The sequence below is a fragment of the Theropithecus gelada genome, chromosome 5 (assembly GCF_003255815.1).
Source record: "Theropithecus gelada isolate Dixy chromosome 5, Tgel_1.0, whole genome shotgun sequence".
In the NCBI taxonomy this organism is placed as follows: domain Eukaryota; kingdom Metazoa; phylum Chordata; class Mammalia; order Primates; family Cercopithecidae; genus Theropithecus; species Theropithecus gelada.
In genome coordinates this window covers 92796600-92819431 of record NC_037672.1, presented here as the reverse complement: position 1 = coordinate 92819431, position 22832 = coordinate 92796600, and the positions used below count along the sequence as shown (strand labels likewise).

Here is a 22832-nt window from a genome sequence, read left to right as displayed (position 1 = left end):
ATTATGTTAAGTTAAACAAGCCAGGCACAAGGAAGGCAAACATCGCGTGTTCTCACTTATTTGTGGAATCAAAAATCAAAACATTTGAACTCATGGACATAGAGAGTAGAAGGATGGTTACCAGAGGCTGGGAAGGATAGTGAGGGGCTGGGGGAGGTGGGGATGCTTAACAGGTACCAAGAAAATAGAAAGAATGAATAAGACCTACTATCTGATAGCACAATAGGATGACCATAGTCAATAATAACTTAATTGTACCTTTTAAAATAAAAAGTATAATTGAATTAGTAACTCAAAGGATAAATGGTTGAGGGGATGAATACCCCACTCTCCATGATGTGTTTAGTTCACGTTGCATGCCTTTATCAAAACATCTCATGTATTCCATAAATGTATATGCCTACTATGTGCCCACAAAAAAAGTTAAATAAAAAAAGTTGATAAAAAGGAAAAGAAAAAACACGAATATACCAAACCTTACATCTAATTACAATTTATTGCAGGTATTTCAAAATTTTATTTATTGTATTTACTACTTCAAAATTATGGTAGATATTTGGCCTACTGTCTATTCTTATTTGATACATTACTTTAAAAGTATATATAACTATATGATATGTTTTAACTTTTGTTAACTATATTTTAACACAATTGTTTTCCTTTGTAATCCTTTCTTTGATTTTTCGTACCATTTTCTAAGAGGGTGTCCATAGGTTTTACTTGATTGCAAAAGGGATCTATGACACAGAAAGTTTTCATAGCCCTGCTCTGAAGCCCCTGCTTTTTACCACCTTGTATTTGGAGAGACAAGTTTAGCCCATTAAACTTTTTTATGGGCTAAGAGTGCAGACTGTGTTGCATCTGTACTCAAATTACTAGCTGTTCTTTGTCTGTAAAATGAGAATAATAGTAGCACATATCTTTTACTAGCTCTCATAATGTTAAGTGTTTAGCCCAGTGACTGGTACATAGTGAGCATATAATTACTACAAGTTATTTTTATTACTCCTTTAATGTCTTATAATATGGTCTCTGTTTATATATAATTGTCAAGTAAATATTTTGCCAATTACATTACAATGGTATTGACCAAACACAGAAATCTTTGAAATGCATGCCAAAGAATGTAAAATGCTTACATTAGTCTCTCTCCTGCTTAGTGCTGGTTGGCATTTTTAATTTGCAGGAGATGTATAAGAAATTCATCTTCTTCAAGAGGGATTTGAAAATGTTCAGCATTCCACTTGTTCCTATACACTGTGAGGATGGAAGCAATATTTATTTCACAGTGGATGCAAAGCCAATAGGAACAATGACAGCAGAAGTAAACTGGGAATTGTTGAACTGGGTGGAGCTCCAAGCCCTAGGTTTTTGCCTTTTGCTTGGCCCTCAATGTCAATTACCAACAGACACCTGCTGATCATACTTTTCCATTTCTGCTACATTCTCACTGGAAAATATTTCTTTTCTCATGTGATGCCAATTCATGATAAATGCTCACAAAAGCATGACAATTTCAGTTGCCAGACCATCTGGCTACTGGATATTTCATCATAGTTTTTAGAGCCAAGTGCTTCACCAGTTGCCCTGTTTCTATGGAAACAGAAGCTATGGTGACAATTCGTGACTTAGATGAACTGTCTCACTGCTCATTAAAGATGGCTTCTGAGGGTCAATGCACAAGCTGTACTTGTTTTCTTATAGTCAGAGTACTAGGTGCTATATTGCTCATTTTTGTTACTCTTATTTACATCCTCCCTTGTGAGGCACTTGGGGAACCAAATAGAAGTGTGATCTAATCATAGATAAGCCCTTGTTTCACACTCTTCCTCAGGAATGGATGGATGGATGGATGGATGGATGGATGGATGGATGGATGGATGGATGAATGGATGAATGGATGGATGGATAGATGGATGGATGGATGAATTCATCCAGTCAGTCAACAAACATAGATGGAGTATTTGAACATCAAGTCACTTCTCTGTTAAACCTTTCACTTTTCAGGATACAGTCCAAGTTCCATAGTTTAGCAAATAAACAAACGAACAAAATCCTAATGAGTTTCAAACTGCAGCCATTCATTAATGAGTGAAATCAATTTAACAGGTGGTGGCAAGCATTTTTACAAGTGAACAGAATAAAATAAGAATAGAAATAATAATAGAAAATAGAAAATAAGAATAGAATAAAATAATATAATAAGACTGAATAGAGCAAAGTACATTGTAAGTATTCAGGATAAATATTGCTTCACAAAAATTTTGCTTAAATTTTTAGTGTGTTATACTGAGTTACAAGGTAAAATGCATTTCTTGTTGGAAAGTAAGGAAAAGTTTGAAAACTACTAACAGGGAAGGCCCTTTGATCCTCCTTCCATCCCCATGTCTAAATGTTACATCAAAATTCATTTTATAGATTCTTATTATTATTAATTTCTAGTTTCATGCCATTGTGATCAGAAAAGATACTCAATATGATTTCAATCTTCTTAAGTTGATTAAGATTTCTTTTGTGGCCTAATATAAGATCTATCCTGGGGGATATTTTGTGTGCACTTTTGAAGAACATATACTCTGTTGCTCTTGAGTGGAATGTTCCATAAATATCTGTTAGGTCTGTTTGGTGTAGCTTGTAGTTCAAGTTCAATGTTCCCTTTTGATTTTCCATCTAGATTGCCCAGTGTGGAAAGTGGGATATTAAAGTCTCCTGCTATTATTGTATTGCAGTCTGTCTCTCCCTTAACATCCATTAATGCTTGCTTTATATATTTAGGTGCTCTAATGTGGAATGCATATATATTTATAATTGCTATATCTTCTTGATGAAGTAATTCCTTATTATACAATGGCCTTCTTTGTATTTTTTACAGTTTTCATCTTAAGTAAGTCTATTTTGTCTTATATAATTATAGTTTCCCTCCTACCCCAATTTTGGTTCTCATTGGCTTTGACTGTCTTTTTCTATCCCTTAATTTTCTTTTTTTTTTTTTTTTTTTTTTTTTTTTTTTTTTTTTTTTTGTTGAGATGGAGTCTCGCTCTGTCGCCCAGGCTGGAGTGCAGTGGTGAGATCTGCGCTCACTGCAAGCTTTGCCACCTCCTGGGTTCATGCCATTCTCCTGCCTCAGCCTCCCTAGAAACTGGGACTACAGGCACCCGCCACCATGCCTGGCCAATTTTTTTGTATTTTTAGTAGAAGAGACGGGGTTTCACCGTGTTTGCCAGGATAGTCTCCATCTCCTGACCTCGTGATCCGCCCGCCTTGGCCTCCCAAAGTGCTGGGATTACAGGCATGAGCCACCGCACCTGGCCCTATCCCTTAATTTTCAATTTCTGTGTGTCCTTAGAGATGAAGTGAGTTTCCTGAATGCAGAATGTAGTTTGGTCTTGTCTTTTTATTTCCTTAATTCATTCAGTCACTCTTTAGAGGTGAAATGAGTTTTCTGTAGGCAGTATATTATTTGGGTCTTTTTTTTTTTTTTTTTTTTTTTTGCCATTCAGTCACTTGACGTCTTTGGGTTGGAGAATTCCATCTATTTACATTTGAAGTAACAATTAACATTTTAGGACTTACTATTGACATTTTGTTAATTGTTTCTGGTTAATTTGTAGATTCTTTGTTTTTTATTTTTTTTATTTTTTTTTCTTTCTCTCCTGATATTTTCCTCTGTGGTGTATGATCTTCTCTAGAGGTATGCTTTGAAAACTTTGTCTTTTGTGTAGCTACAGAGGGTTTTTCTTTTGTGGTTATTATAAAAATTACTTAAAATATCTTATACTAATAACAGGCTATGTTAAGCTGAAAACAGCTTAACTTTGGTCACTTGCATAAACTCTACCCTTTTATTCTCTTCCTGCCCACCGTTTGTTTTGTTGACATATTTTGTATTTTTTTAATTTGTGTCCCTTAAACACATTACTGCAGCTATAGTTATTTGTAATATTTTTGTCTTTTGCCCTTTATACTAGAGATATAGTTGATTTTCACACCGCTATTACATTATAAGAATGCTCTATATACTTACTATTACCAGTGATTTTATATATATGTGTGTATATATATATTATATATATAATATAATATATATATATGTATGTTGTTACTTAGCAATCTTTTCTTTCAGCTTCAAGGGTTCCTTTCAGCATTTCTTATAAGTAGGTGCAATAGTGATACATTATTTCAGCTGTTTGAGAAATTTTTTATCCCACTGTCCCCAGACACTTTTTAAATTTAATTTAATTTTTTGAGACAGCACCTTGCCCTGTCACCGAGGCTAGAGTGCAGTGCCATGATCACAGTTCACTGTTACCTCAAGCACTTGGGCTTAAGAGATCCTCCCACCTCTGCCTCCTAAGAAGCTAAGACTACAGGTGTGTGCCACTATGAAATTTTTTTATCTTTTTTTTTTTTTTTTTTTTTTTTAGAAATGAGTCTTGCTAAATTGCCAGGCTCATCTCAAACTTCTGGGATCAAGAAATTCTTCTACCTTAGCCTCCCAAAGTGCTGGATTATGGGCATGAGCCACTATGCCCAGCCTTCCCTTTATTTTTGAAGAACAGAATTACTGGTTATTGTATTTTGGTTGACAGGTACTTTTTTTTTTTCAGCTTTCTGAATTTTCCTTCCAGTTCTTTCTGGCCTGAACAGCTTCTGCACAGAAAAGTAAACAATTAACAGAGTGAAGAGACAACCTATTGACTGGGAAAACAATATTTACAAACCATATATCTGACAAAGGGCTAATATCCAATATATATAAAGAACTCAAATAGCACAGTAGCAAGGAAACAAATAATCTGATTAAAAAATGAACAAAAGATGAGAACAGACATTTCTCAAAAGAAGAGATTCAACTGGTCAAGAGAAACGTTAAAAAATGCTCAACATTGCTAGTCATAAGGGAAATACAAATTAAAACTTCAATGAGATATGACCTCATGCTTATTAAAATGGCTGTTATAAAAAAGACAAATGATAATATGTTTTGGCAAGGACGTGGACAAAAGGAAATCCTTTTACACCATTGGTGGGAATGTAAATTAATACAATCATTTTGGAAAATGTATGGGGGTTCCTTAAAAAAATTGTAAATAAAATTCCCATATAATCTAGTAGTCTCATTGCTGAATATATATCCAAAGGACTTTAAATCAGTATGTTGAAGAGATATCTGCACTTCTATGTTTATTTTAACATTATTCACAATAGCCAAGATATGGAAGCAATCTAAGTGCCTATCAATATATGAATGGATAAAGAAAATGTGGTATATATACAATGTAATACCATTTAGCTTTTAAAAATATCTGTTACTTGTAACAAATGGATGGAACTAGAAGTCTATGTTAAGTGAAATAATCCAAACACAGAAAGACAAATACTATATGATGTCATTTATATATGGATTTTAAAAAATCGATCTCATAGTAAAAGAGAGTAAAAAGGTGACTGAGCGGAGAGAAAGACAAACGGATGGAGAAAGACAAAATGTTGATCAAAGGATACAAACTTCCAGTTAAACTGGGAGAATAAGTTTTAGTGATTGTAGTGCATGGTGACCACAGTTAATATAATGTATTATGTATTAATACTTAATATGTACTATTGCTAGAATATTTAATGTTATCATCATTAAAAAATGATGAATTCATAAAATGAATATGCTAATTAATTGATTGACTTTTTCTATAATAGAAGCATAAATCAAAACCTCACCTTGTACCCTACAAATATCCACAATTATTTATCAGTTAAACAATTTTAAAAACTATATTTAATCATACTACACTATTCCAATTTTCTAAGACACATGTTCTTTTGGGTCTCTAAGAGCCTTGCATGACACATTTATAAATTCTCTCACAGCCCATCTACCAATGCCTGAAACACAGGTCTCTCTGTTCTACCTGTAGTCTTTGCTGAGAATCCTCTCCCACCCCTACCAACCTGGGTGGGCTTATAAACCCCACATCCATGCTAGCACATATATACTTTTTAGCTTTCTTGTTTTTCATTTTATTCAGATATCTGCTCTTGAAGATCACAACCATATATAACTAGTTGTAGTAGCCCCAGCTTTTAACTTTCACAAGTGACTGGGAATAGCAACTAAGAATAAAAAGAAACCAAAAAAAACCCAGTAATCTAGTTCAGTATTGTCAAAGGGTGAGATGTTTATTAATGCTGGTATTAAATTACATGGTGAGGAAATTATTTTCTTTACAAATCTTACCTATACTTCTGATTACAAAAGAAAGAAAAATCTTTTCAGTGTATTCAATCAAATTTATAAAAGTAAAATCATAACTCTCATGCCAATATAAAATAAGCATATACCAAAGATTTTACTTAATTCATTAATTAATATTGGAATGGTAAGATGTTGCAAACAGAACAAAGGAAGGTTCAGAGATGTTCAGTAAGGTAAGAATAGAAAGGTGTCCATGGTACTTGACAATAGAACACTCAGTGGAGACCTCTGATTATAGAAGGTTGTGTGCAGTAATTGGGCTGAACTATGTGCTGTAGAAGGAGCATATCGCTCTTTCAAGAAGGGAAGAGAGAGAGGGAAGGCAGTAGCTAGAACAGGAGGCATGGTTAAGGAAAGAGTTTTGTAATTATTGTTTGGTTTGAGTTTTTCATTTGTTTACATGTTTGTCTGTATCGTAACGCCCTGAACATGTTTAGAGGCAAAAGTGGAGAAACTATGAGAAAAGGACAGATAGAAGTGAGAGATGGGATAGATAATTGATTGATAAGGTCTTGATACTGGAGAGGTGGATAGGATTGTTAAAACAATTGAGGATTTTGTTTCAAACAAGACACTAAGTTTGGGTATAAAGGCATTTGTAGATGAGGGGAAGAGGATTCTTTCTTCTTGAGGTTATCTTCTGGGCAATGTTCCATATCTGGTGGCTTTTTTTTTTTTTTTTTTTTGAGATGAAGTCTCTCTCTGTCACTCAGGCTGGAGCACAGTGGCGCAATCTTCCCTCACTGCAAGCTCAGCCTCCGGGTTCGCGCCATTCTTCTGCTCCCGAGTAGCTGGGACTACAGGCAACCGCCACCATGCCCGGCTAATTTTTTGTAATTTTAGTAGAGACAGAGTTTCACCGTGTTAGCCAGGATGGTCTCGATCTCCTGACCTCATGATCCACCCGCCTCGGCCTCCCAAAGTGCTGGAATTACAGGTGTGAGCCACTGCGCCCAGCCTCTGCGGGCTACCTTTTAGGGGACTTAAGAAAAACAAAGATTTGGAATAGTTGCTTGAGTTCAGTTTATCATACATTATTTTTACTTTAATATTTTATATAAATATATTGTGATATTTCTAATACAGTTCTATTTCTGCTTGCATCCTTCAGTGACTCTCCATTGCCTGCAGGATAAAGTCCATGTTTCCATACAAAGCCTTCTCTACCTTTCTACATTTATATCCTGCCCTTCCTTGATAAGCCCTCTGTGCTCCTGCTACACCAGAACACTTCAAGTTCCCTAATGTAATGTGTATATGCTGTATTCAACTGTGCTAAAAAGACAAGAAAAAAGAACACACTGTATAAAATCTATAAGAAATAATGAGCTTAGATAGTAAGTAAACCTGTAGCTTATGGGGTATAGGTAAAATTCATAGGATAATTAAGCATAGGTAATGAGTAAGCAAGTACCTTGTGAAACAAAGGCAGAATTCATACGACATGCTCAATATAGACAATAAATTAATAACATGTGATATGCCAAAGAAAAAATTCAATAGAAAAATTGATTGCACTAACAAGAGTGTTACTTACAGATAGAAAGATCAAAGTCTTAATCATCAATTGATAACTGCAATGCCCTCAAACATGGCCACCCATTAGCAACACCCTAAAGGACCATTTCTGACCCCACATGTTCTCTTCCCAATAAATACAAGAAAAACTCATGGCTGTTCAGGGGATTCATTGCCAAGACACAGCTATGTTTAAACTACATCTTTCCCTACACCTTACTGGCCCAGAGTATCTTCTGTGAGCTATGTTGCTTGAACCTCAACTCTGGTCCTCATAATCACACTATCATTGGGAAAGTCTGAGGTGAGAGAGAGAGAGAAACGTATACTGAGGTTCTTATACCTGGTTGCACCCTATCATAAAAGTAGCTTTCCCGGTATCTTTCCCTTTGCTTCTGTGTTTTAATTTGATTTACTACATCACACGATTCAAGCATTTTAATTTTGTCCATGAGCCTTTCTGTTCTATGGCGCTGTGGGAAGTTTGCTTGTTAGTATACCTAGAAGTTATTATGGCATCAATATAACTTCTTCTATGACATCTGATCCTATCGGTTTTTTTTCACGTTTCTGCACGTTTTTTATTCTCTCTACCTAGAATGCCATTCCCCCATACCTTTCCAGTGAATAATTATTTATCCTTTAAAAACCCAGATCATGCTGGTCTACTTTTAAAGTCTTTCTATCTCTGCTGTTTGTTTCACCACTGTACTTTGTGTTCGACAGCATCTAAAATGGATTTCAATGATCCTCACTTTCTGGTATTCACATCAATGTGTAATTCCTTTCCTTTGAGTTTGGACTTACTTCATATGGATAGAATATAGCACAAGTGATACAATGTCACATCTCGATCAGGTTTTAAAAGCCTGACTTCTAGCCAGCTGGCCCTTGCTGTTTTTCACTTGCTCTAATGGAAGCCAGTTGAGAGTTTCCCTATGGACATGCCTGTGTGACAAGAAACAGAGAGAGGTCTCCAACTGCCAGCAAGATATTGAGGTTCTCAGTCCAACAGCATATGAGGAACTTAACCCTACCAACAACCTAGTAAATGAGCTTGAGTATGAATCATCATTCAGTGGAGCTTTCAGATATGACCACAGTCCCAGCCAGCAACTTGATTGCAACCTTGTGAAAGGTCTTGAGGCAGAGGCACTAAACTACATCAAGCCCAGTTTGTTGGCTCACAAAATCTGTGAAATAACACATTTGTTGTTTTAAGCTACTAATTTTTGGAGTAGTTTGTTATGCGGCAGTAGATAGGCAACAAATCAGCATGTACTCGTCTAGTGTAGCACTAATCACAGAACACTGATGTAGTATGTCTGCACCACCCACAAGATTGTTAGCATCTTGAACCTTGAGAACAGGGCTTATTATTATTATTATCATTATTATTATTATTACTATTGAGATGGAGTCTCGCTCAGTCGCCCAGGCTGGAGTGCAGTGACACGATCTCGGCTCACTGCAACCTCCACCTCCTGAGTTCAAGTGATTCTCCTGCCTTAGCCTCCCAAGTAGCTGAGACTACAGGCACCTGCCACCACACTTGGCTAATTTTTTGTACTTTTAGTAGTAATGGGGTTTCACCGCATTAGCCAGGATGGTCTTGATCTCCTGACCTCATGATCTGTCCGCCTCAGACTCCCAAAATGCTGGGATTACAGGCATGAGCCACGATGCCTGGCCAGGGCTTCTATCTTAATAATGTTTTCCTAAAGTCTAGCAGCTCCTGTAATGTATTAAGTCTATGACTGGGATGTTTAGTGATTTGGAGGCACCTTGTGGTAAGTAATTTAATCATCATCATTCATTATAGCAAATGTTTATTGAATCCTAGTCTTTCATGGCAACTTTAAATGCTTTATAGGTGTTATTTTACTTAAGTACTAAAATTATCACAACTGAGAAAAGAGGAAACTGAGTCCAGAGAAGTCAGGTAACTTGCCCAAGGTCAACAGCTGATGGAGCCTGGCTATGGAGACAAGCAGTCTACCTAGAGTTCACATTCTTAACCACAAAAATTACATCCATATCCTATACTTCTAATAGTATATACATCTTATGTACATCTTATATTTTTAAAATATATTTACTAGCATAGCACCTTATTGTAAAGATGATCAATATATATGAGTGAACAAGTGAAAAAATCAGCACAAGCCTCTTTTTTTGGGCCTGAGTTTGTTTTTTGCTTCTGAGCCAGGGAGACATGCGCATCAGCAACAGACCAATTTTTTGACTCTTCCCTGAGGATCCATTATTATCTGTGATGATGTGAAACAGAGACCATCAGTCCACAGAGACCCTTTCAATTCCCCATGCTATCTGAGTGAAAACTAAAGGAATGCCATGTTTTCAAGAGCCTTTATTTCTGCCAGTTTTTGTTTCCATTTTGAACCTATTATTTTAAATGAACTCATTCAGAAAGGAAAATGTGCATTATCTCTTTGAAATCAGATCCAACTGACACAGCAATCTCATTACATCATAGTTGCAGTCAAACCTGAAATAGTAGTAATTACAAGTTGAAATCGTTATTACGGGTGGGGAAGAGTTTTCATAGATTATAACAAACCAAATGATGTGAACCTACACCATCTGTCCTCAACCTTCAGCCTGGATTCTAGGAAAATTAGTCTGACTCCACCACACGGAATTTCTTTTTCTATTTGGTATTTGATCTGATTTATGCTCACCATGGCAAATTGGTCACACACTAAAATAGTATTGGAAGGAGCATGGTCTTCCAATTAGCTGATTTAACTGCCAAAATTATAGGGGCGTACTGGATGAGTGATGGAAACCCACGTATGATATAAGATGCTTTATTCACCTTACCTCCCTGTATGTATAGCCTGGGATGATAAATTAAATCATAACAAGATACAAACTACCTGAAAACCTAACTTCATTAGTGTCTTAACCATTTTGAGCCTTGGACTTTTATAACCATTACATTTAAACTATGTTATGGCATTTCATTACCCAGAAGTAGAAATAACATGGTAAAGAATATTGAGAACTTTTGGAGAATGTGATTCAGGGCACTTTTAAGTTGTGCCGAGAGTAAGAAAAGCTAATAAATGAGGCACACGATCCCCAAAAGCAGTGAGAAATGCTGACTCCTCTCTACTTCACAATTTTGCCTACAAGTAGATCTCTATAGCATATGTGGGAATAGGATGAAAACTTGCTATCTAGATTTGTTAGATTCAAATTAATGAAATGCAGTTGTGGATTGATATGGTTTGGCTGTGTCTCCACCCAGATCTTATCTTGAATTCCCAAGTGTTGTGGAAGGGACCCAGTGGGAGGTAATTGAATCATGGGGGCAGTTCTTTCCGTTGCTGTTCTCATGATAGTAAGTCTCCTGAGATCTGATGGTTATTATAAGAGGTAGTCTTCCTGCACAAGCTCTCTTCACTTGTCTGCCACCATGTGGAGGCATGACTTTCACTTTCCACCATGATTGTGAGGCCTCCTCCACCACGTGGAAATGTAACTCCAATAAATTGTCTTTCTTTTGTAAATTGCCCAGTCTCGGGTATGCCTTTATCAGCAGCATAAAAACAGACTAATACAGTCATTGGTACCAGTAGAGTGAGGCGTTGCTAAAGAGACATTCAAAAATGTGGAAGCAACTTTGGAACCGGGTAACAGGCAGGGATTGGGACACTTTGGAGGGCTCAGAAGAAGACAGGAAAATGTGGGAAAATTTGGAATTTCCTGGAGACTTGTTGAATAGCTTTGACCAAAGGCCTGATAGCGATATGGGCAATAAGGTGCAGACTGAGGTGGTCTCAGATGGAGAGGAGGTACTTTTTCGGAACTGGATAAAAGGTGACTCTTGTTATGTTTTAGCAAAGATGCTGGTGGCATTTGGCCCCTGCCCTAGAGATCTGTGGAACTTTGAACTCAAGAGAGATAATTTAGGGTATATGGTGGAAGAAATCTCTAAGCAGCAAAGCATTCAAAAGGTGACTTGGGTTCTGGTAAAGATATTCAGTTTCATAAGGGAAGCAGAGCATAAAAGTTTAGAAAATTTGCAGCCTGACAATGTGATAGAAAAGAAAAACCCATTTTCTGAGGAGAAATTCAGGCTGACTGCAGAAATTTGCATAAGTCATGAGGAGCCCAGTGAATCCCCAAGACAATGGGGAAAATGTCTCCGGGGCATTTCAGAGGTCTTCACGGCAGCCCCTCCCATCAAGGGCTAGGAGGCCTAGGAGGAAATGGTTTCCTGGAATGGGCACAGGGTCCCCCTACTGTGTGTAGTCTAGGGTCTTGGTGCCCTGTGTCCCAGTCACTCTAGCCATGACTAAAATGGGGCAAGGTACAGCTCAGGCTGTTGCTCCAGAGGACAGAAGCCCCCGGCCTTGGCAGCTTCCACATGATGTTGAGCCAGTGGGTGCACAGAGGTCAAGAATTGAGGTTTGGGAACCTCCGCCCAGATTTCAGAAGATATATGGAAATGCCTGGATGCACAGGCAGAAGTTTGCTGCAGGGCTGGGGCCTTCATGGAGAACCTCTGCTAGGGCAGTGTGGAAGGGAAATGTGTTGTCAGAGGCCTCACAGAGTCCATATGGGGCACTGCCTAGTGAAGCTGTGAGAAAAGGGCCACTGTCCTCCAGGTTGCAGAATGGTAGATCCACCAACAGTTTGCACCATGTGCCTGGAAAAGCTGAAAACACTCAATGCCAGCCCATGAAATCAACTAGGAGGGGGCTATACCCATCAAAGCCACAGAGGAAGAGCCACCCAAGACCATGGGAAGCCATCTCTTTCATCAGTGTGATCTGGATGTGAGACATGGAGTCAAAGGAGATCATTTTGGAGCTGTAAGATTTGAGTGCCTTGCTGGATTTCAGACTAGCATGGACCCTGTAGCCCCTTTGTTTTGGCCAGTGTTTCCCATTTAGAATGGGTGTATTTATCCAATGCCTGTACCCCCACTGTATCTAGGAAGTGACTAACTTGCTTTTGATTTTATAGGCTTATAGGTGGAAGGGATTTGCCTTGTCTCAGATGAGACTTTAGACTGTGGACTTTTGAGTTAATGCTGAAATGAGTTAAGACTTTTGGGGACTGTTGGGAAGGTATGATTGGTTTTGAAATGTGAGGACATGAGATTTGGGAGGGGACAGGGGTGGAATGATATGGTTTGGTTTTCTTCCCACCCAAATCTCATCTGGAATTCCCAAGTGTTATGGGTGGGACCCAGTGGGAGGTAATTGAATCATGGGTGCAGGCCTTTCCCATGCTGTTCTTGTGGTAGTGAGTAAGCCTTATGAGATCTGAGAGTCATTATAAGAGGGAGTTTTCCTGCACAAGCTCTCTTCCCTTGTCTGCCACCATATGAGACGTACCTTTCACTTTCCACCATGATTGTGAGGCCTCCCCAGCATGTGGAACTGTAAGTCCAATAAACCCCTTTCTTTTATAAATTACCCAGTCTCAGGTATGTCTTTATCAGCAGAGTGAAAATGAACTAATACATGGACAAGTATACTTTTAAAAAGTTTACTTTAAAAAATGTGCTTATAAAAATAACAGAAATTATAGTTGAAAATACTTTACTGTTGTTACTTAATATCTTTAGGCAAAGCCCCTTGAGGGCTCTAATAAACAGAAAAGCTAGAAAAGCTATTTTGAAAAGAGTTTTATACAGTATATCCCCCGAGCTTAAAAGAATTTACGGAAAGCAAAGACATTGAGAAATTTCCAGGGACTTCCCATAAAACCTCCTGTCTTAATTTGTTTGGGGGCTGCTATAAGAGACTATCACAGATTGGGTAATTTATTGTGAACAGAAATTTATTGACTCATGGCACTAGAGGCTGCAAAATCCAAGATTGAGGAGGGCCTGGCATCTGGCAAGGGCCTTCTTGCTATGTCATTCCATGGGTAAAGATGAAAGGACAAGAAAGGGTAAGAGATAGAGGAAGAGAGAGAGGGAGGGAGGGGGCTGAAATCCCTCTTTTATAATGAGCCCACTCTCATGATAATGTTATTCATCAATTCTTGAGGGTGGAGCCCTCATGGCCAAATCACCTCTTAATAGTCCAACCTTTTAATATTGTTACAATAGCAATTAAATTTCAACATGAGTTTTGGAGGGGACAAACATTTAAATCATAGCATGAACACTCTGCAATATTTTTATTAATAATATTTTACTTATACAAATTTGGGGGCAGAGTAAGTACATAGTTTTTTGTTGTTGTTGTTGTTTTTCTTGGTTTGTTTGTTTTTTGAGATGCAGTTTCGCTCTTGTCACCCAGGCTGGAGTGCAATGGTGTGATCTCGGCTCACCACAACGTCCGCCTCCCAGGTTCAAGCGATTCTCCTGCCTCAGCCTCCCAAGTAGCTGGGATTACAGGCATATGCCACCACGCCTGGCTAATTTTGTACTTTAATAGAGATAGAGATTTCTCCATGTTACTCAGGCTGGTCTCAAACTCCTGACCACTGGTGATCCACTTACCTTGACCCCCCTAAGTGCTGGGATTACAGGCATGAGCCATTGCGCCTGGTCCTAAGCACATTTTCTTACTTAAAAACTTCTCATGTGCAATCCTTACAAAATGACTTTAAGATTTTCAGGAGCACTCTGGGAAAATAAAAAATAATTTTAAATGCAAAAAATATATATAGATATAGACATAAACTGATTTAGAAATGGAAAAATAAAAAACTTATCAAAGATTTGAACATTTAGTTAAGATAGGGTCATGGGTGCCAGTTTTATAGTCATTTAAGAGTATAAATGGGCCGGGCACGAAGGCTCACGCCTGTAATCCCAACACTTTGGGAAGCCCAGGCGGGCGGATGACGAGATCAGGAGATCGAGACCATCTCGGCTCACACAGTGAAACCCCATTTCTACTAAAAATACAAAAAAATTAGCTGGGCCTGGTGGCGGGCGCCTGTAATCCCAGATACTCAGGAGGCTGAGGCAGGAGAATGGCATGAACCCAGGAGGTGGAGCTTGCAGTGAGCAGAGATGGCGCCACTGCACTCCAGCAAGACTCTGTCTCAAAATAAAGAAATAAATAAATAAAGTATAAATGAATCCGAGATCAAAATTTTAAGAACCATGACTTTAGGATAAACCTTTTTTATTTCTTGAATAATAAAGACACACACATAAGTTGTATTTCTTTGTTTCTATTGCTTCTAAAATAGTCTCCGTCCTATTAATTATAACTTTTAACCAAAGTAATGAACTTGTATTTCACAAAGAAAACTAGGGAGTGTAATATTGAAAATTGTCCATTGTACATAAGTATTTCAGCTGACTAGCAGAACTTATGGAAACATATAACACAAATTTATATGACCATATATATTCTTTTAACATCTTTTTAAAGTGACTAAAATAAACACACTCATTAACATGCCCCAAAGCTACAACCACTCTACAGCATAAAAAGGAAGCAAATGTACATAAATATAAAAGCATGCTTAGTAATCAATGTTTAAGTATTCTACCTTAGAAATTATCTAAGTATCCAATGATTATTCATTAATTAAATTCAATATCAGTCCTAGGCTTTAAACGGAACATTGTAAAAATTATCTTCAAGCTGACATATCACAAAACATAATTACTATTTGCATAAAGTTTGTCAGAATAATGGTCCAGTTTATTTAAACACAAATTTATATTTTTCATAATCTTGAATATTATGTAGTATTAATGTTAGCATATTTTATTTATATTAGCACTTATTTATCTAAATCAATCAAGACACAGCGCCTTTATATTGAGTCTTTATAATATAATTTGTCAATGCTCTCATACAATGAGAGGTAAAGACCTTTCTAAATTTTTTATTTTTAATATTTGTGGGTACATAGTAGGTGTATATATTTATGGGGTACATGAGATATTTTGATACAGGCACAAAGTCACTTAGTGTGCTTATAAATTCAGATCAGCACTTTTGCCACAGGTTGATAGTAAACATCGAAACCCAAAAACTCATGGTCCAAATATCAAACAGCTTTCCATTCCATTGAATACAAGATTCTTAGTTGATTTAAGCTCAAAATGGACAAAGAGGATATACATATACATATATATACACACATACGCATATGTGTATATATATGTGTGTGTATATATGTATGTATATGTAAACAAACCAATCTCTCTGTTACCTGTCGCCCAAAGAGTATGGAACTCACGTCTCTATAATCTGTTAGCCATTTGTATAAATCACTAGATGATCAGATCATGAAACCAAATTCCCAGTCATTGCTGTCACCAATGGAGAATAAGCCAGTGGCTATAAGCAAACCGGAAACAAAAATCAGTAGAGGGAAGAAAAATAGAGAAATTCAGTCAGCAAAATTAGGTTCTGTTGCCTCTTGGGTTTCATTTCTGGGAACCAAAAAGACATACCAAGCTTAAATCTCCTAATAAGATACACTATTCTGGCAACACATTTTACCTGGCTCTGTTAAATAAATCCATTGCATATTATAGTGGATTACCTCAAAAACAGTTCATGGGCAATCAGTTTAAAGAGATAAATTCATGTAAAAGTATAAAACAAACATGGATTAAAGATTTTAATGAGGTTGGACATGGTGGCTCACACCTGTAATTCCAACACTTTGGTAATTCAAGGCAGGAAGATTGCTTGAACCCAGAAATTCAAGACCAGCCTGGACAACATACTGAGACACCCATCTCTACAATAAAAAATTAGGCAGACATGGTGGTGCATGCCTGTAGTCCCAGCTACTTGGAAGACTAAAGGTCAGGAGATCACTTGAGCCCAGGAAGTTGAGGCTGTAGTGAGCCATGATCACACCACTGCACTCCAGAATGGGCAACTGAGCTAGACCATGTCTCAAAAAAGAAAAAAAAAGAGATTTCAATTAACCCATTAATTAATGAGAGATTTAGTAAGATGCTACAGCTCATTCAAAGGAGAATCCAAGGACCACATATGCTGAAAAGACGTAGTATACTGAAAAAACATAGCATACTGAAAAGAATTTACAAATATATGCAAATTGGCAAAACTGGCCAATATTCACAGGGCAATAATCAATTGCAATTGCAATTCTACAGGTAGAAATTTGTTACATTTCTATCATTTTTAAATAATGTAGACAGTTCCAAAATAATTCATAGACAGTGAAGGTGAGACAATTTTGTCTACTAGACATCTGGTCATCTTTTTGGTTCATTACAAAATCTTTCACAATTTTTTTTTCCTGCAGAATGAAAGGTAAAGCCCTTTCTGAATTACAAATATAAAGAAATGTAGAGTGCTTATACATTCAGATCTGTACTTTGCCACAGATCAAGATTAAACATAGCACAAAATTCATGGTCATATGTTTCCCTCCTCTGATATACTAAGATTTCTCTTTTGATCCAACAATTCCCAATGTACAGGAGAGATACTGTGAGGATTTAAAAACATAATATATGCAAAGTGCTTAGTACGGTTTCTTCCATTTTCCTATTTCTAGTTGCTGTATTAAATGTAGCCTTTAAATGGAGCAACTTATTTATAGAAAATTTGAATGTGAAATTTTAGGAAATGACTCAAGAGAGGAATGTTATTTTTACTTACTTTTATTAGAAAAACCTATTTTCATAAGTGATATTACAAGTTCTGCATATTTCTGAATATATCATTTACTGTAAGACTACTAATAATTAATATAAGATTCACAAATATTAACTCAATAAACTGCATTTAAATATTTTTAAATATACAAAATTCAAGAACCCTTTGCTGTGAGTCATGTTTTTAAACTCAAATTATGATGCATAAGGAATATTCAAAATTAAGCTCTATGTGTTTATTGTACAATATTTTCTTAATTAACAATTAGGTTTAAAAATAAGATTTTCTGGGTACAAGATTTTGAATTTACTCAGTAGAATAATGATCTCTACTAAAATGTAGCTCTAATTTATGCAGTTCTTGTATAATAGGACTTCACAATTTGTTTATTCATTTAAATAGGCAAGGTACCAAAAGAGCCTTTCATTCAGATTAATTAATTACGGGAGTTAATTGGAACATGCAGGTTCCAATTTCAGGTTTCCATAAATCTGAAAATGGTTATCGTGACTTTTGTTATCCTGAAGTGTAATGATCACAGAAATTAATTATGTTTAATATAACCTAGGCAAAGTTCTATGTATCATTTCCCTTGAAATACTTAGGAATCCAACTTACAAGGGATGTACAGGACCTCTTCAAGGAGAACTGCAAACCACTGCTCAGTGAAATAAAAGAGGACACAAACAAATGGAAGAACATACTATGCTCATGGATAGGAAGAATCAATATTGTGAAAATGGCCATACTGCCCAAGGTAATTTATAGATTCAATGCCATCCCCATTAAGCTACAGATGACTTTCTTCACAGAATTGGAAAAAACCGCTTTAAAGTTCATATTGGAACCAAAAAAGACCCCGCATTGCCAAGACAATCCTAAGCCAAATGAACAAAGCTGGAGGCATCATGCTACCTGACTTCAAACTATACTACAAGGCTACAGTAACCAAAACAGCATGGTACTGGTACCAAAACAGAGATATAGACCAATGGAACAGAACAGAGCCCTCAGAAATAATACTACACATCTACAGCCATCTGATCTTTGACAAAACCTGAAAAAAACAAGAAATGGGAAAGGATTCCCTATTTAATAAATGGTGCTGGGAAAATTGACTAGCCATAAGTAGAAAGCTGAAACTGGATCCTTTCCTTACTCCTTATACGAAAATTAATTCAAGATGGATTAGAGACTTAAATGTTAGACCTAAAACCATAAAAACCCTAGAAGAAAACCTAGGTAATACCATTCAGGACATAGGCATGGGCAAGGACTTCATGTCTGAAACACCAAAAGCAACGGCAACAAAAGCCAAAATTGACAAATGGGATCTAATTAAACTAAAGAGCTTCTGCACAGCAAAAGAAACTACCATCAGAGTGAACAGGCAACCTACAGAATGGGAGAACATTTTTGCAATCTACTCATCTGACAAAGGGCTAATATCCAGAACCTACAAAGAACTCAATCAAGGAAAAAAACAACCCCATCAAAAAGTGGGCAAAGGATATGAACAGACATTTCTCAAAAGAAGACATGTATACAGCCAACAGACACATGAAAAAATGCTCATCATCACTGGCCATCAGAGAAATGCAAATCAAAACCACCATGAGATACCATCTCACACCAGTTAGAATGGCAATCATTAAAAAATCAGGAAACAACAGGTGCTGGAGAGGATGTGGAGAAATAGGAACACTTTTACACTGTTGGTGGGATTGTAAACTAGTTCAACCATTGTGGAAAACAGTGTGGCGATTCCTCAAGGATCTAGAACTAGAAATACCATTTGACCCAGCCATCCCATTACTGGGGATACACCCAGAGGATTAACAGTCATGCTGCTATAAAGACACATGCACACGTATGTTTATTGCGGCACTATTCACAATAGCAAAGACTTGGAACCAACCCAAATGTCCATTGGCGACAGACTGGATTAACAAAATGTGGCACATATACACCATGGAATACTATGCAGCCATAAAAAAGGGTGAGTTCATGTCCTTTGTAGGGACATGGATGCAGCTGGAAACCATCATTCTCAGCAAACTATGGCAAGAACAGAAAACCAAACACTGCATGTTCACACTCATAGGTGGGAATTGAACAATGAGGTCACTTGGACTTGGGAAGGGGAACATCACACACCGGGTCCTATTGTTGGAGGGGCAGGGAAGGATAGCATTAGGAGATATACCTAATGTAAATGATGAGTTAATGGGTGCAGCACATCAACATGGCACATGTATACATATGTAACAAACCTGCACATTGTGCACATGTACCCTAGAACTTAAAGTATATTAAAAAAAAAAAAAAAACAAGTACCTGTGGTGTTATTACCTATGCATACATATAAAAGGGAATTCATGATAAATATTACTTTTAAATTTGAATGCACTGGCAGACAAAATGACCTTCAGTTACTTGAAAGAAAGTCTTTATGAAGCAGCTTTAGGCAGAAGGATATGGAATTCCTCTGAGAGTAAGAAGCAGCACAAGGAGCTCCTTCTTAGCTCTCCTATGCTTTCTTCAAATAAATTTCTTATTCACACTGGAAAAAAAAAAAGTACATTTTTTAACTTTAACAATGTATGTGCTATGTGCTCACATGTTCTTTACGAATACCGTGTATTTAGAAATTTGTTTTGTTGTTTTTAGTTTGAGAGTTGGTGGTAGGAAAGGGAAGATCAGAAGAAATGCACATTTATTTACTCCGAATTTCTAGTTACTAAAACTTTATTTTAAAAGTTTGACTACTCCAAAAAAAAAAAAAACCACAGAACCTCTGGGAATTTTGTAATTTATTTGAAATTGAATTTTAGAAGCCACAGCCTTCTTGCAGTATAAATAATGTATTTGCACACAAATTGAAATAAACATGAATAAATTTGCATTATTAATCTTTAATAAAGAACAATGTTGATAGTTTAAATTACACTTTAAATGTTTAAGGTGAATGTTGAAGGTGCTCTCTCTCTCTCTCTCTATATATATATATATATAAAATTCTAATGATGCTAATCAAAAATATATGAAACCTATATAGGAAATAACATCATGTTACTTCTTGTGATAAACTATTTTTGAAATAGCTTCCTATATGTCCATGTATGTTTCAGTTTTAATGCTTCTCTAAACATTTCTTTATTTTCTTCATTTTTTACTCTATCTTAAAGGTACAAATATAAGATCAGATTTATTTAAAGTTACCTTTTTATCATTTATTTTTAACTGACAAATAAAAACTATATATTTATTATGTACAACATGCTATTTTGAAATATCTATACATTGTGGAATGGCTAAATTGTTCTAATTCACATATGCGTTACCCCACATATCATTTTAAAAAAATCTACTCTTTTAGAAATTTTCAAGAATACATTATTATTAACTAGAGTGACTGATTATCTCTCTAATCCCCCATCCCCACCCAGTCCCTAGTAATCAGCATTCTATTCTCTACTTCTATGACTTTAACTTGTTAGATTCCACATATGAGTGAAATCTTGTGGCATTTGCTGTTCTGGGCCTGGCTTATTTCACTTAGCATAATGTCCTCTAGGTTTATCTATGTTATTATAAATGACAAGACTTCCTTCTTTTTTAAAACTGAATAGTATTTCATTGTGTATCTGTACACCACTTTTTCTTTATCCATTCAACTGTTAATGGACACTTAGTTGATTTCATATCCTTGCAATGAACATGGGAATGCAGATATCTCTTCAACCAACTGATTTTGTTTCCTTTGACTATATACCCAGTAGTGGGATTGCAGGATCATACGGTAGCTCTATTTTTAATTTTTTGAGGAACTTCCATACTGGTTCCATAATGGCTGTACTAATTTACATTCTCACCAACAGTGTGCTAGGCTTCTCTTTTCCCCACAACTCACCAACATTTATCTTTCATCTTTTCAAAAATAACCATTCTAAAGGATGTGAGGTAATATTTTGATTTTAATTTGCACCTCTAATAATTAGTGATATTGAACATTTTTTTCATATACATGTTGGTTATTTGTCTCCTTTTGAGAAGTATCCATTCAAATCCTTTGCCCATCTTTTAACTGGGTTACTTATTTTCTTACTATTGATTTGCATGAGTTCCTTAGATATTTTAGATATTAACCCCTTGTCAGATGTTTGATTTGTACATTCTTTCATTTCATAGACTGTCTCTTATCTCTGATTGTTTTCTAAACAAATTGCTTTTGACATAATTTTTCCAGTTTACAATGTTACAAATGGAAATTAATCAAATTTAGATGATATTTGAAGTACAAATTGGATTGTGATCAAATTCACAATGGTTTGTAACACTAGCAGTGAATCAGAACCATATGGCTTCATTTATCTTCCCCTGGATTTTATGTATGGAGCTACTAAAATCTGCTAGAAAATATTAATTTTTAATTGTTCATGAAGTTAACATTCTAATGGCACTAATCAAAAAATGATGCTTTAATGGTTAAAAACAGAAATCCTCTTGTACCATGTAAATACTTGCTTTTCTCATAGAAAGGTCCAGCCACTGGTTCACTCACTTAATGTGGGAGGAAACTCAGACAGATTAATCACTGAAAGCCTCATTCATTTATTCTTTTGGCAAGGACAATCATTTTGTTTCTTGAAAAGAAACCAACATTTTGTACTTTGAGGCCCTAATCTATTTGTATTCCTAATAGTAAGGGAAGAAGTAGGACCTTAACCCATGTTTATGCTTAGACTATTCAATGTGTATACCAGTGTTTTAGCCGCCTCTCCCTCAAGCCACAGAGTGTGTACAATTTAACAATTGGGAGGTCCTAAAATATCTAGCCTAATTTAAGCATACTTTTAGTAGTTTCGTGGCCCTGGAAATCGTTCAACTGACAATGATCTGTGGTTGTTTATTTAACCAATGGACTCAAAATGATTTTTAATGAGAATTTAGTCAGGATAAAGAAAATGGATCTTTACCATGAATATATTTTCCAAGCAACAGTGGCATAATTTTTTAATGAAGACATCATACTGGTTGTCTTCTTTCTTCTTTAGAAAAATAGACCAACATGGCACAAGTATACATATGTAACAAACCTGCACGTTATGCACATGTACCCTACAACTTAAAGTATAATAATAATAAATAAATTAAAAAATAAAAAAAATAAAAAAAAGAAAAATAATGATTTCAGTGTTTCCTTAATTTCCATATTAATTTCATTACCTTACACATCAATTCTGTGTCAGACACTGAGCCCTAGTAAATGGATCATTATGAGATCATTTCCTATGGGGTACTTCCCATCTATTCAGGTGGAAGTCACACGAGAAACAAGTTACCAAATAAATAAACATGTAATTGCAATAATGAGAAATGTGGAGAAATATATGTCAGTTTCAAACACCAAGATCCACGTAAGTTGATGAATTTCTTCATTGAAGGAACTCATTTTGAAAGAT

General features: G+C 36.1%; 1 protein-coding gene across 3 annotated transcripts in view; it reads left to right on the top strand.

Moving 5' to 3' along the window:
- Nucleotides 1–22832, top strand: part of GABRB1 (gamma-aminobutyric acid type A receptor beta1 subunit) — a 397306-nt gene that overhangs the window by 252672 nt on the left and 121802 nt on the right. The gene's annotated exons all lie outside the window — the stretch shown is intronic.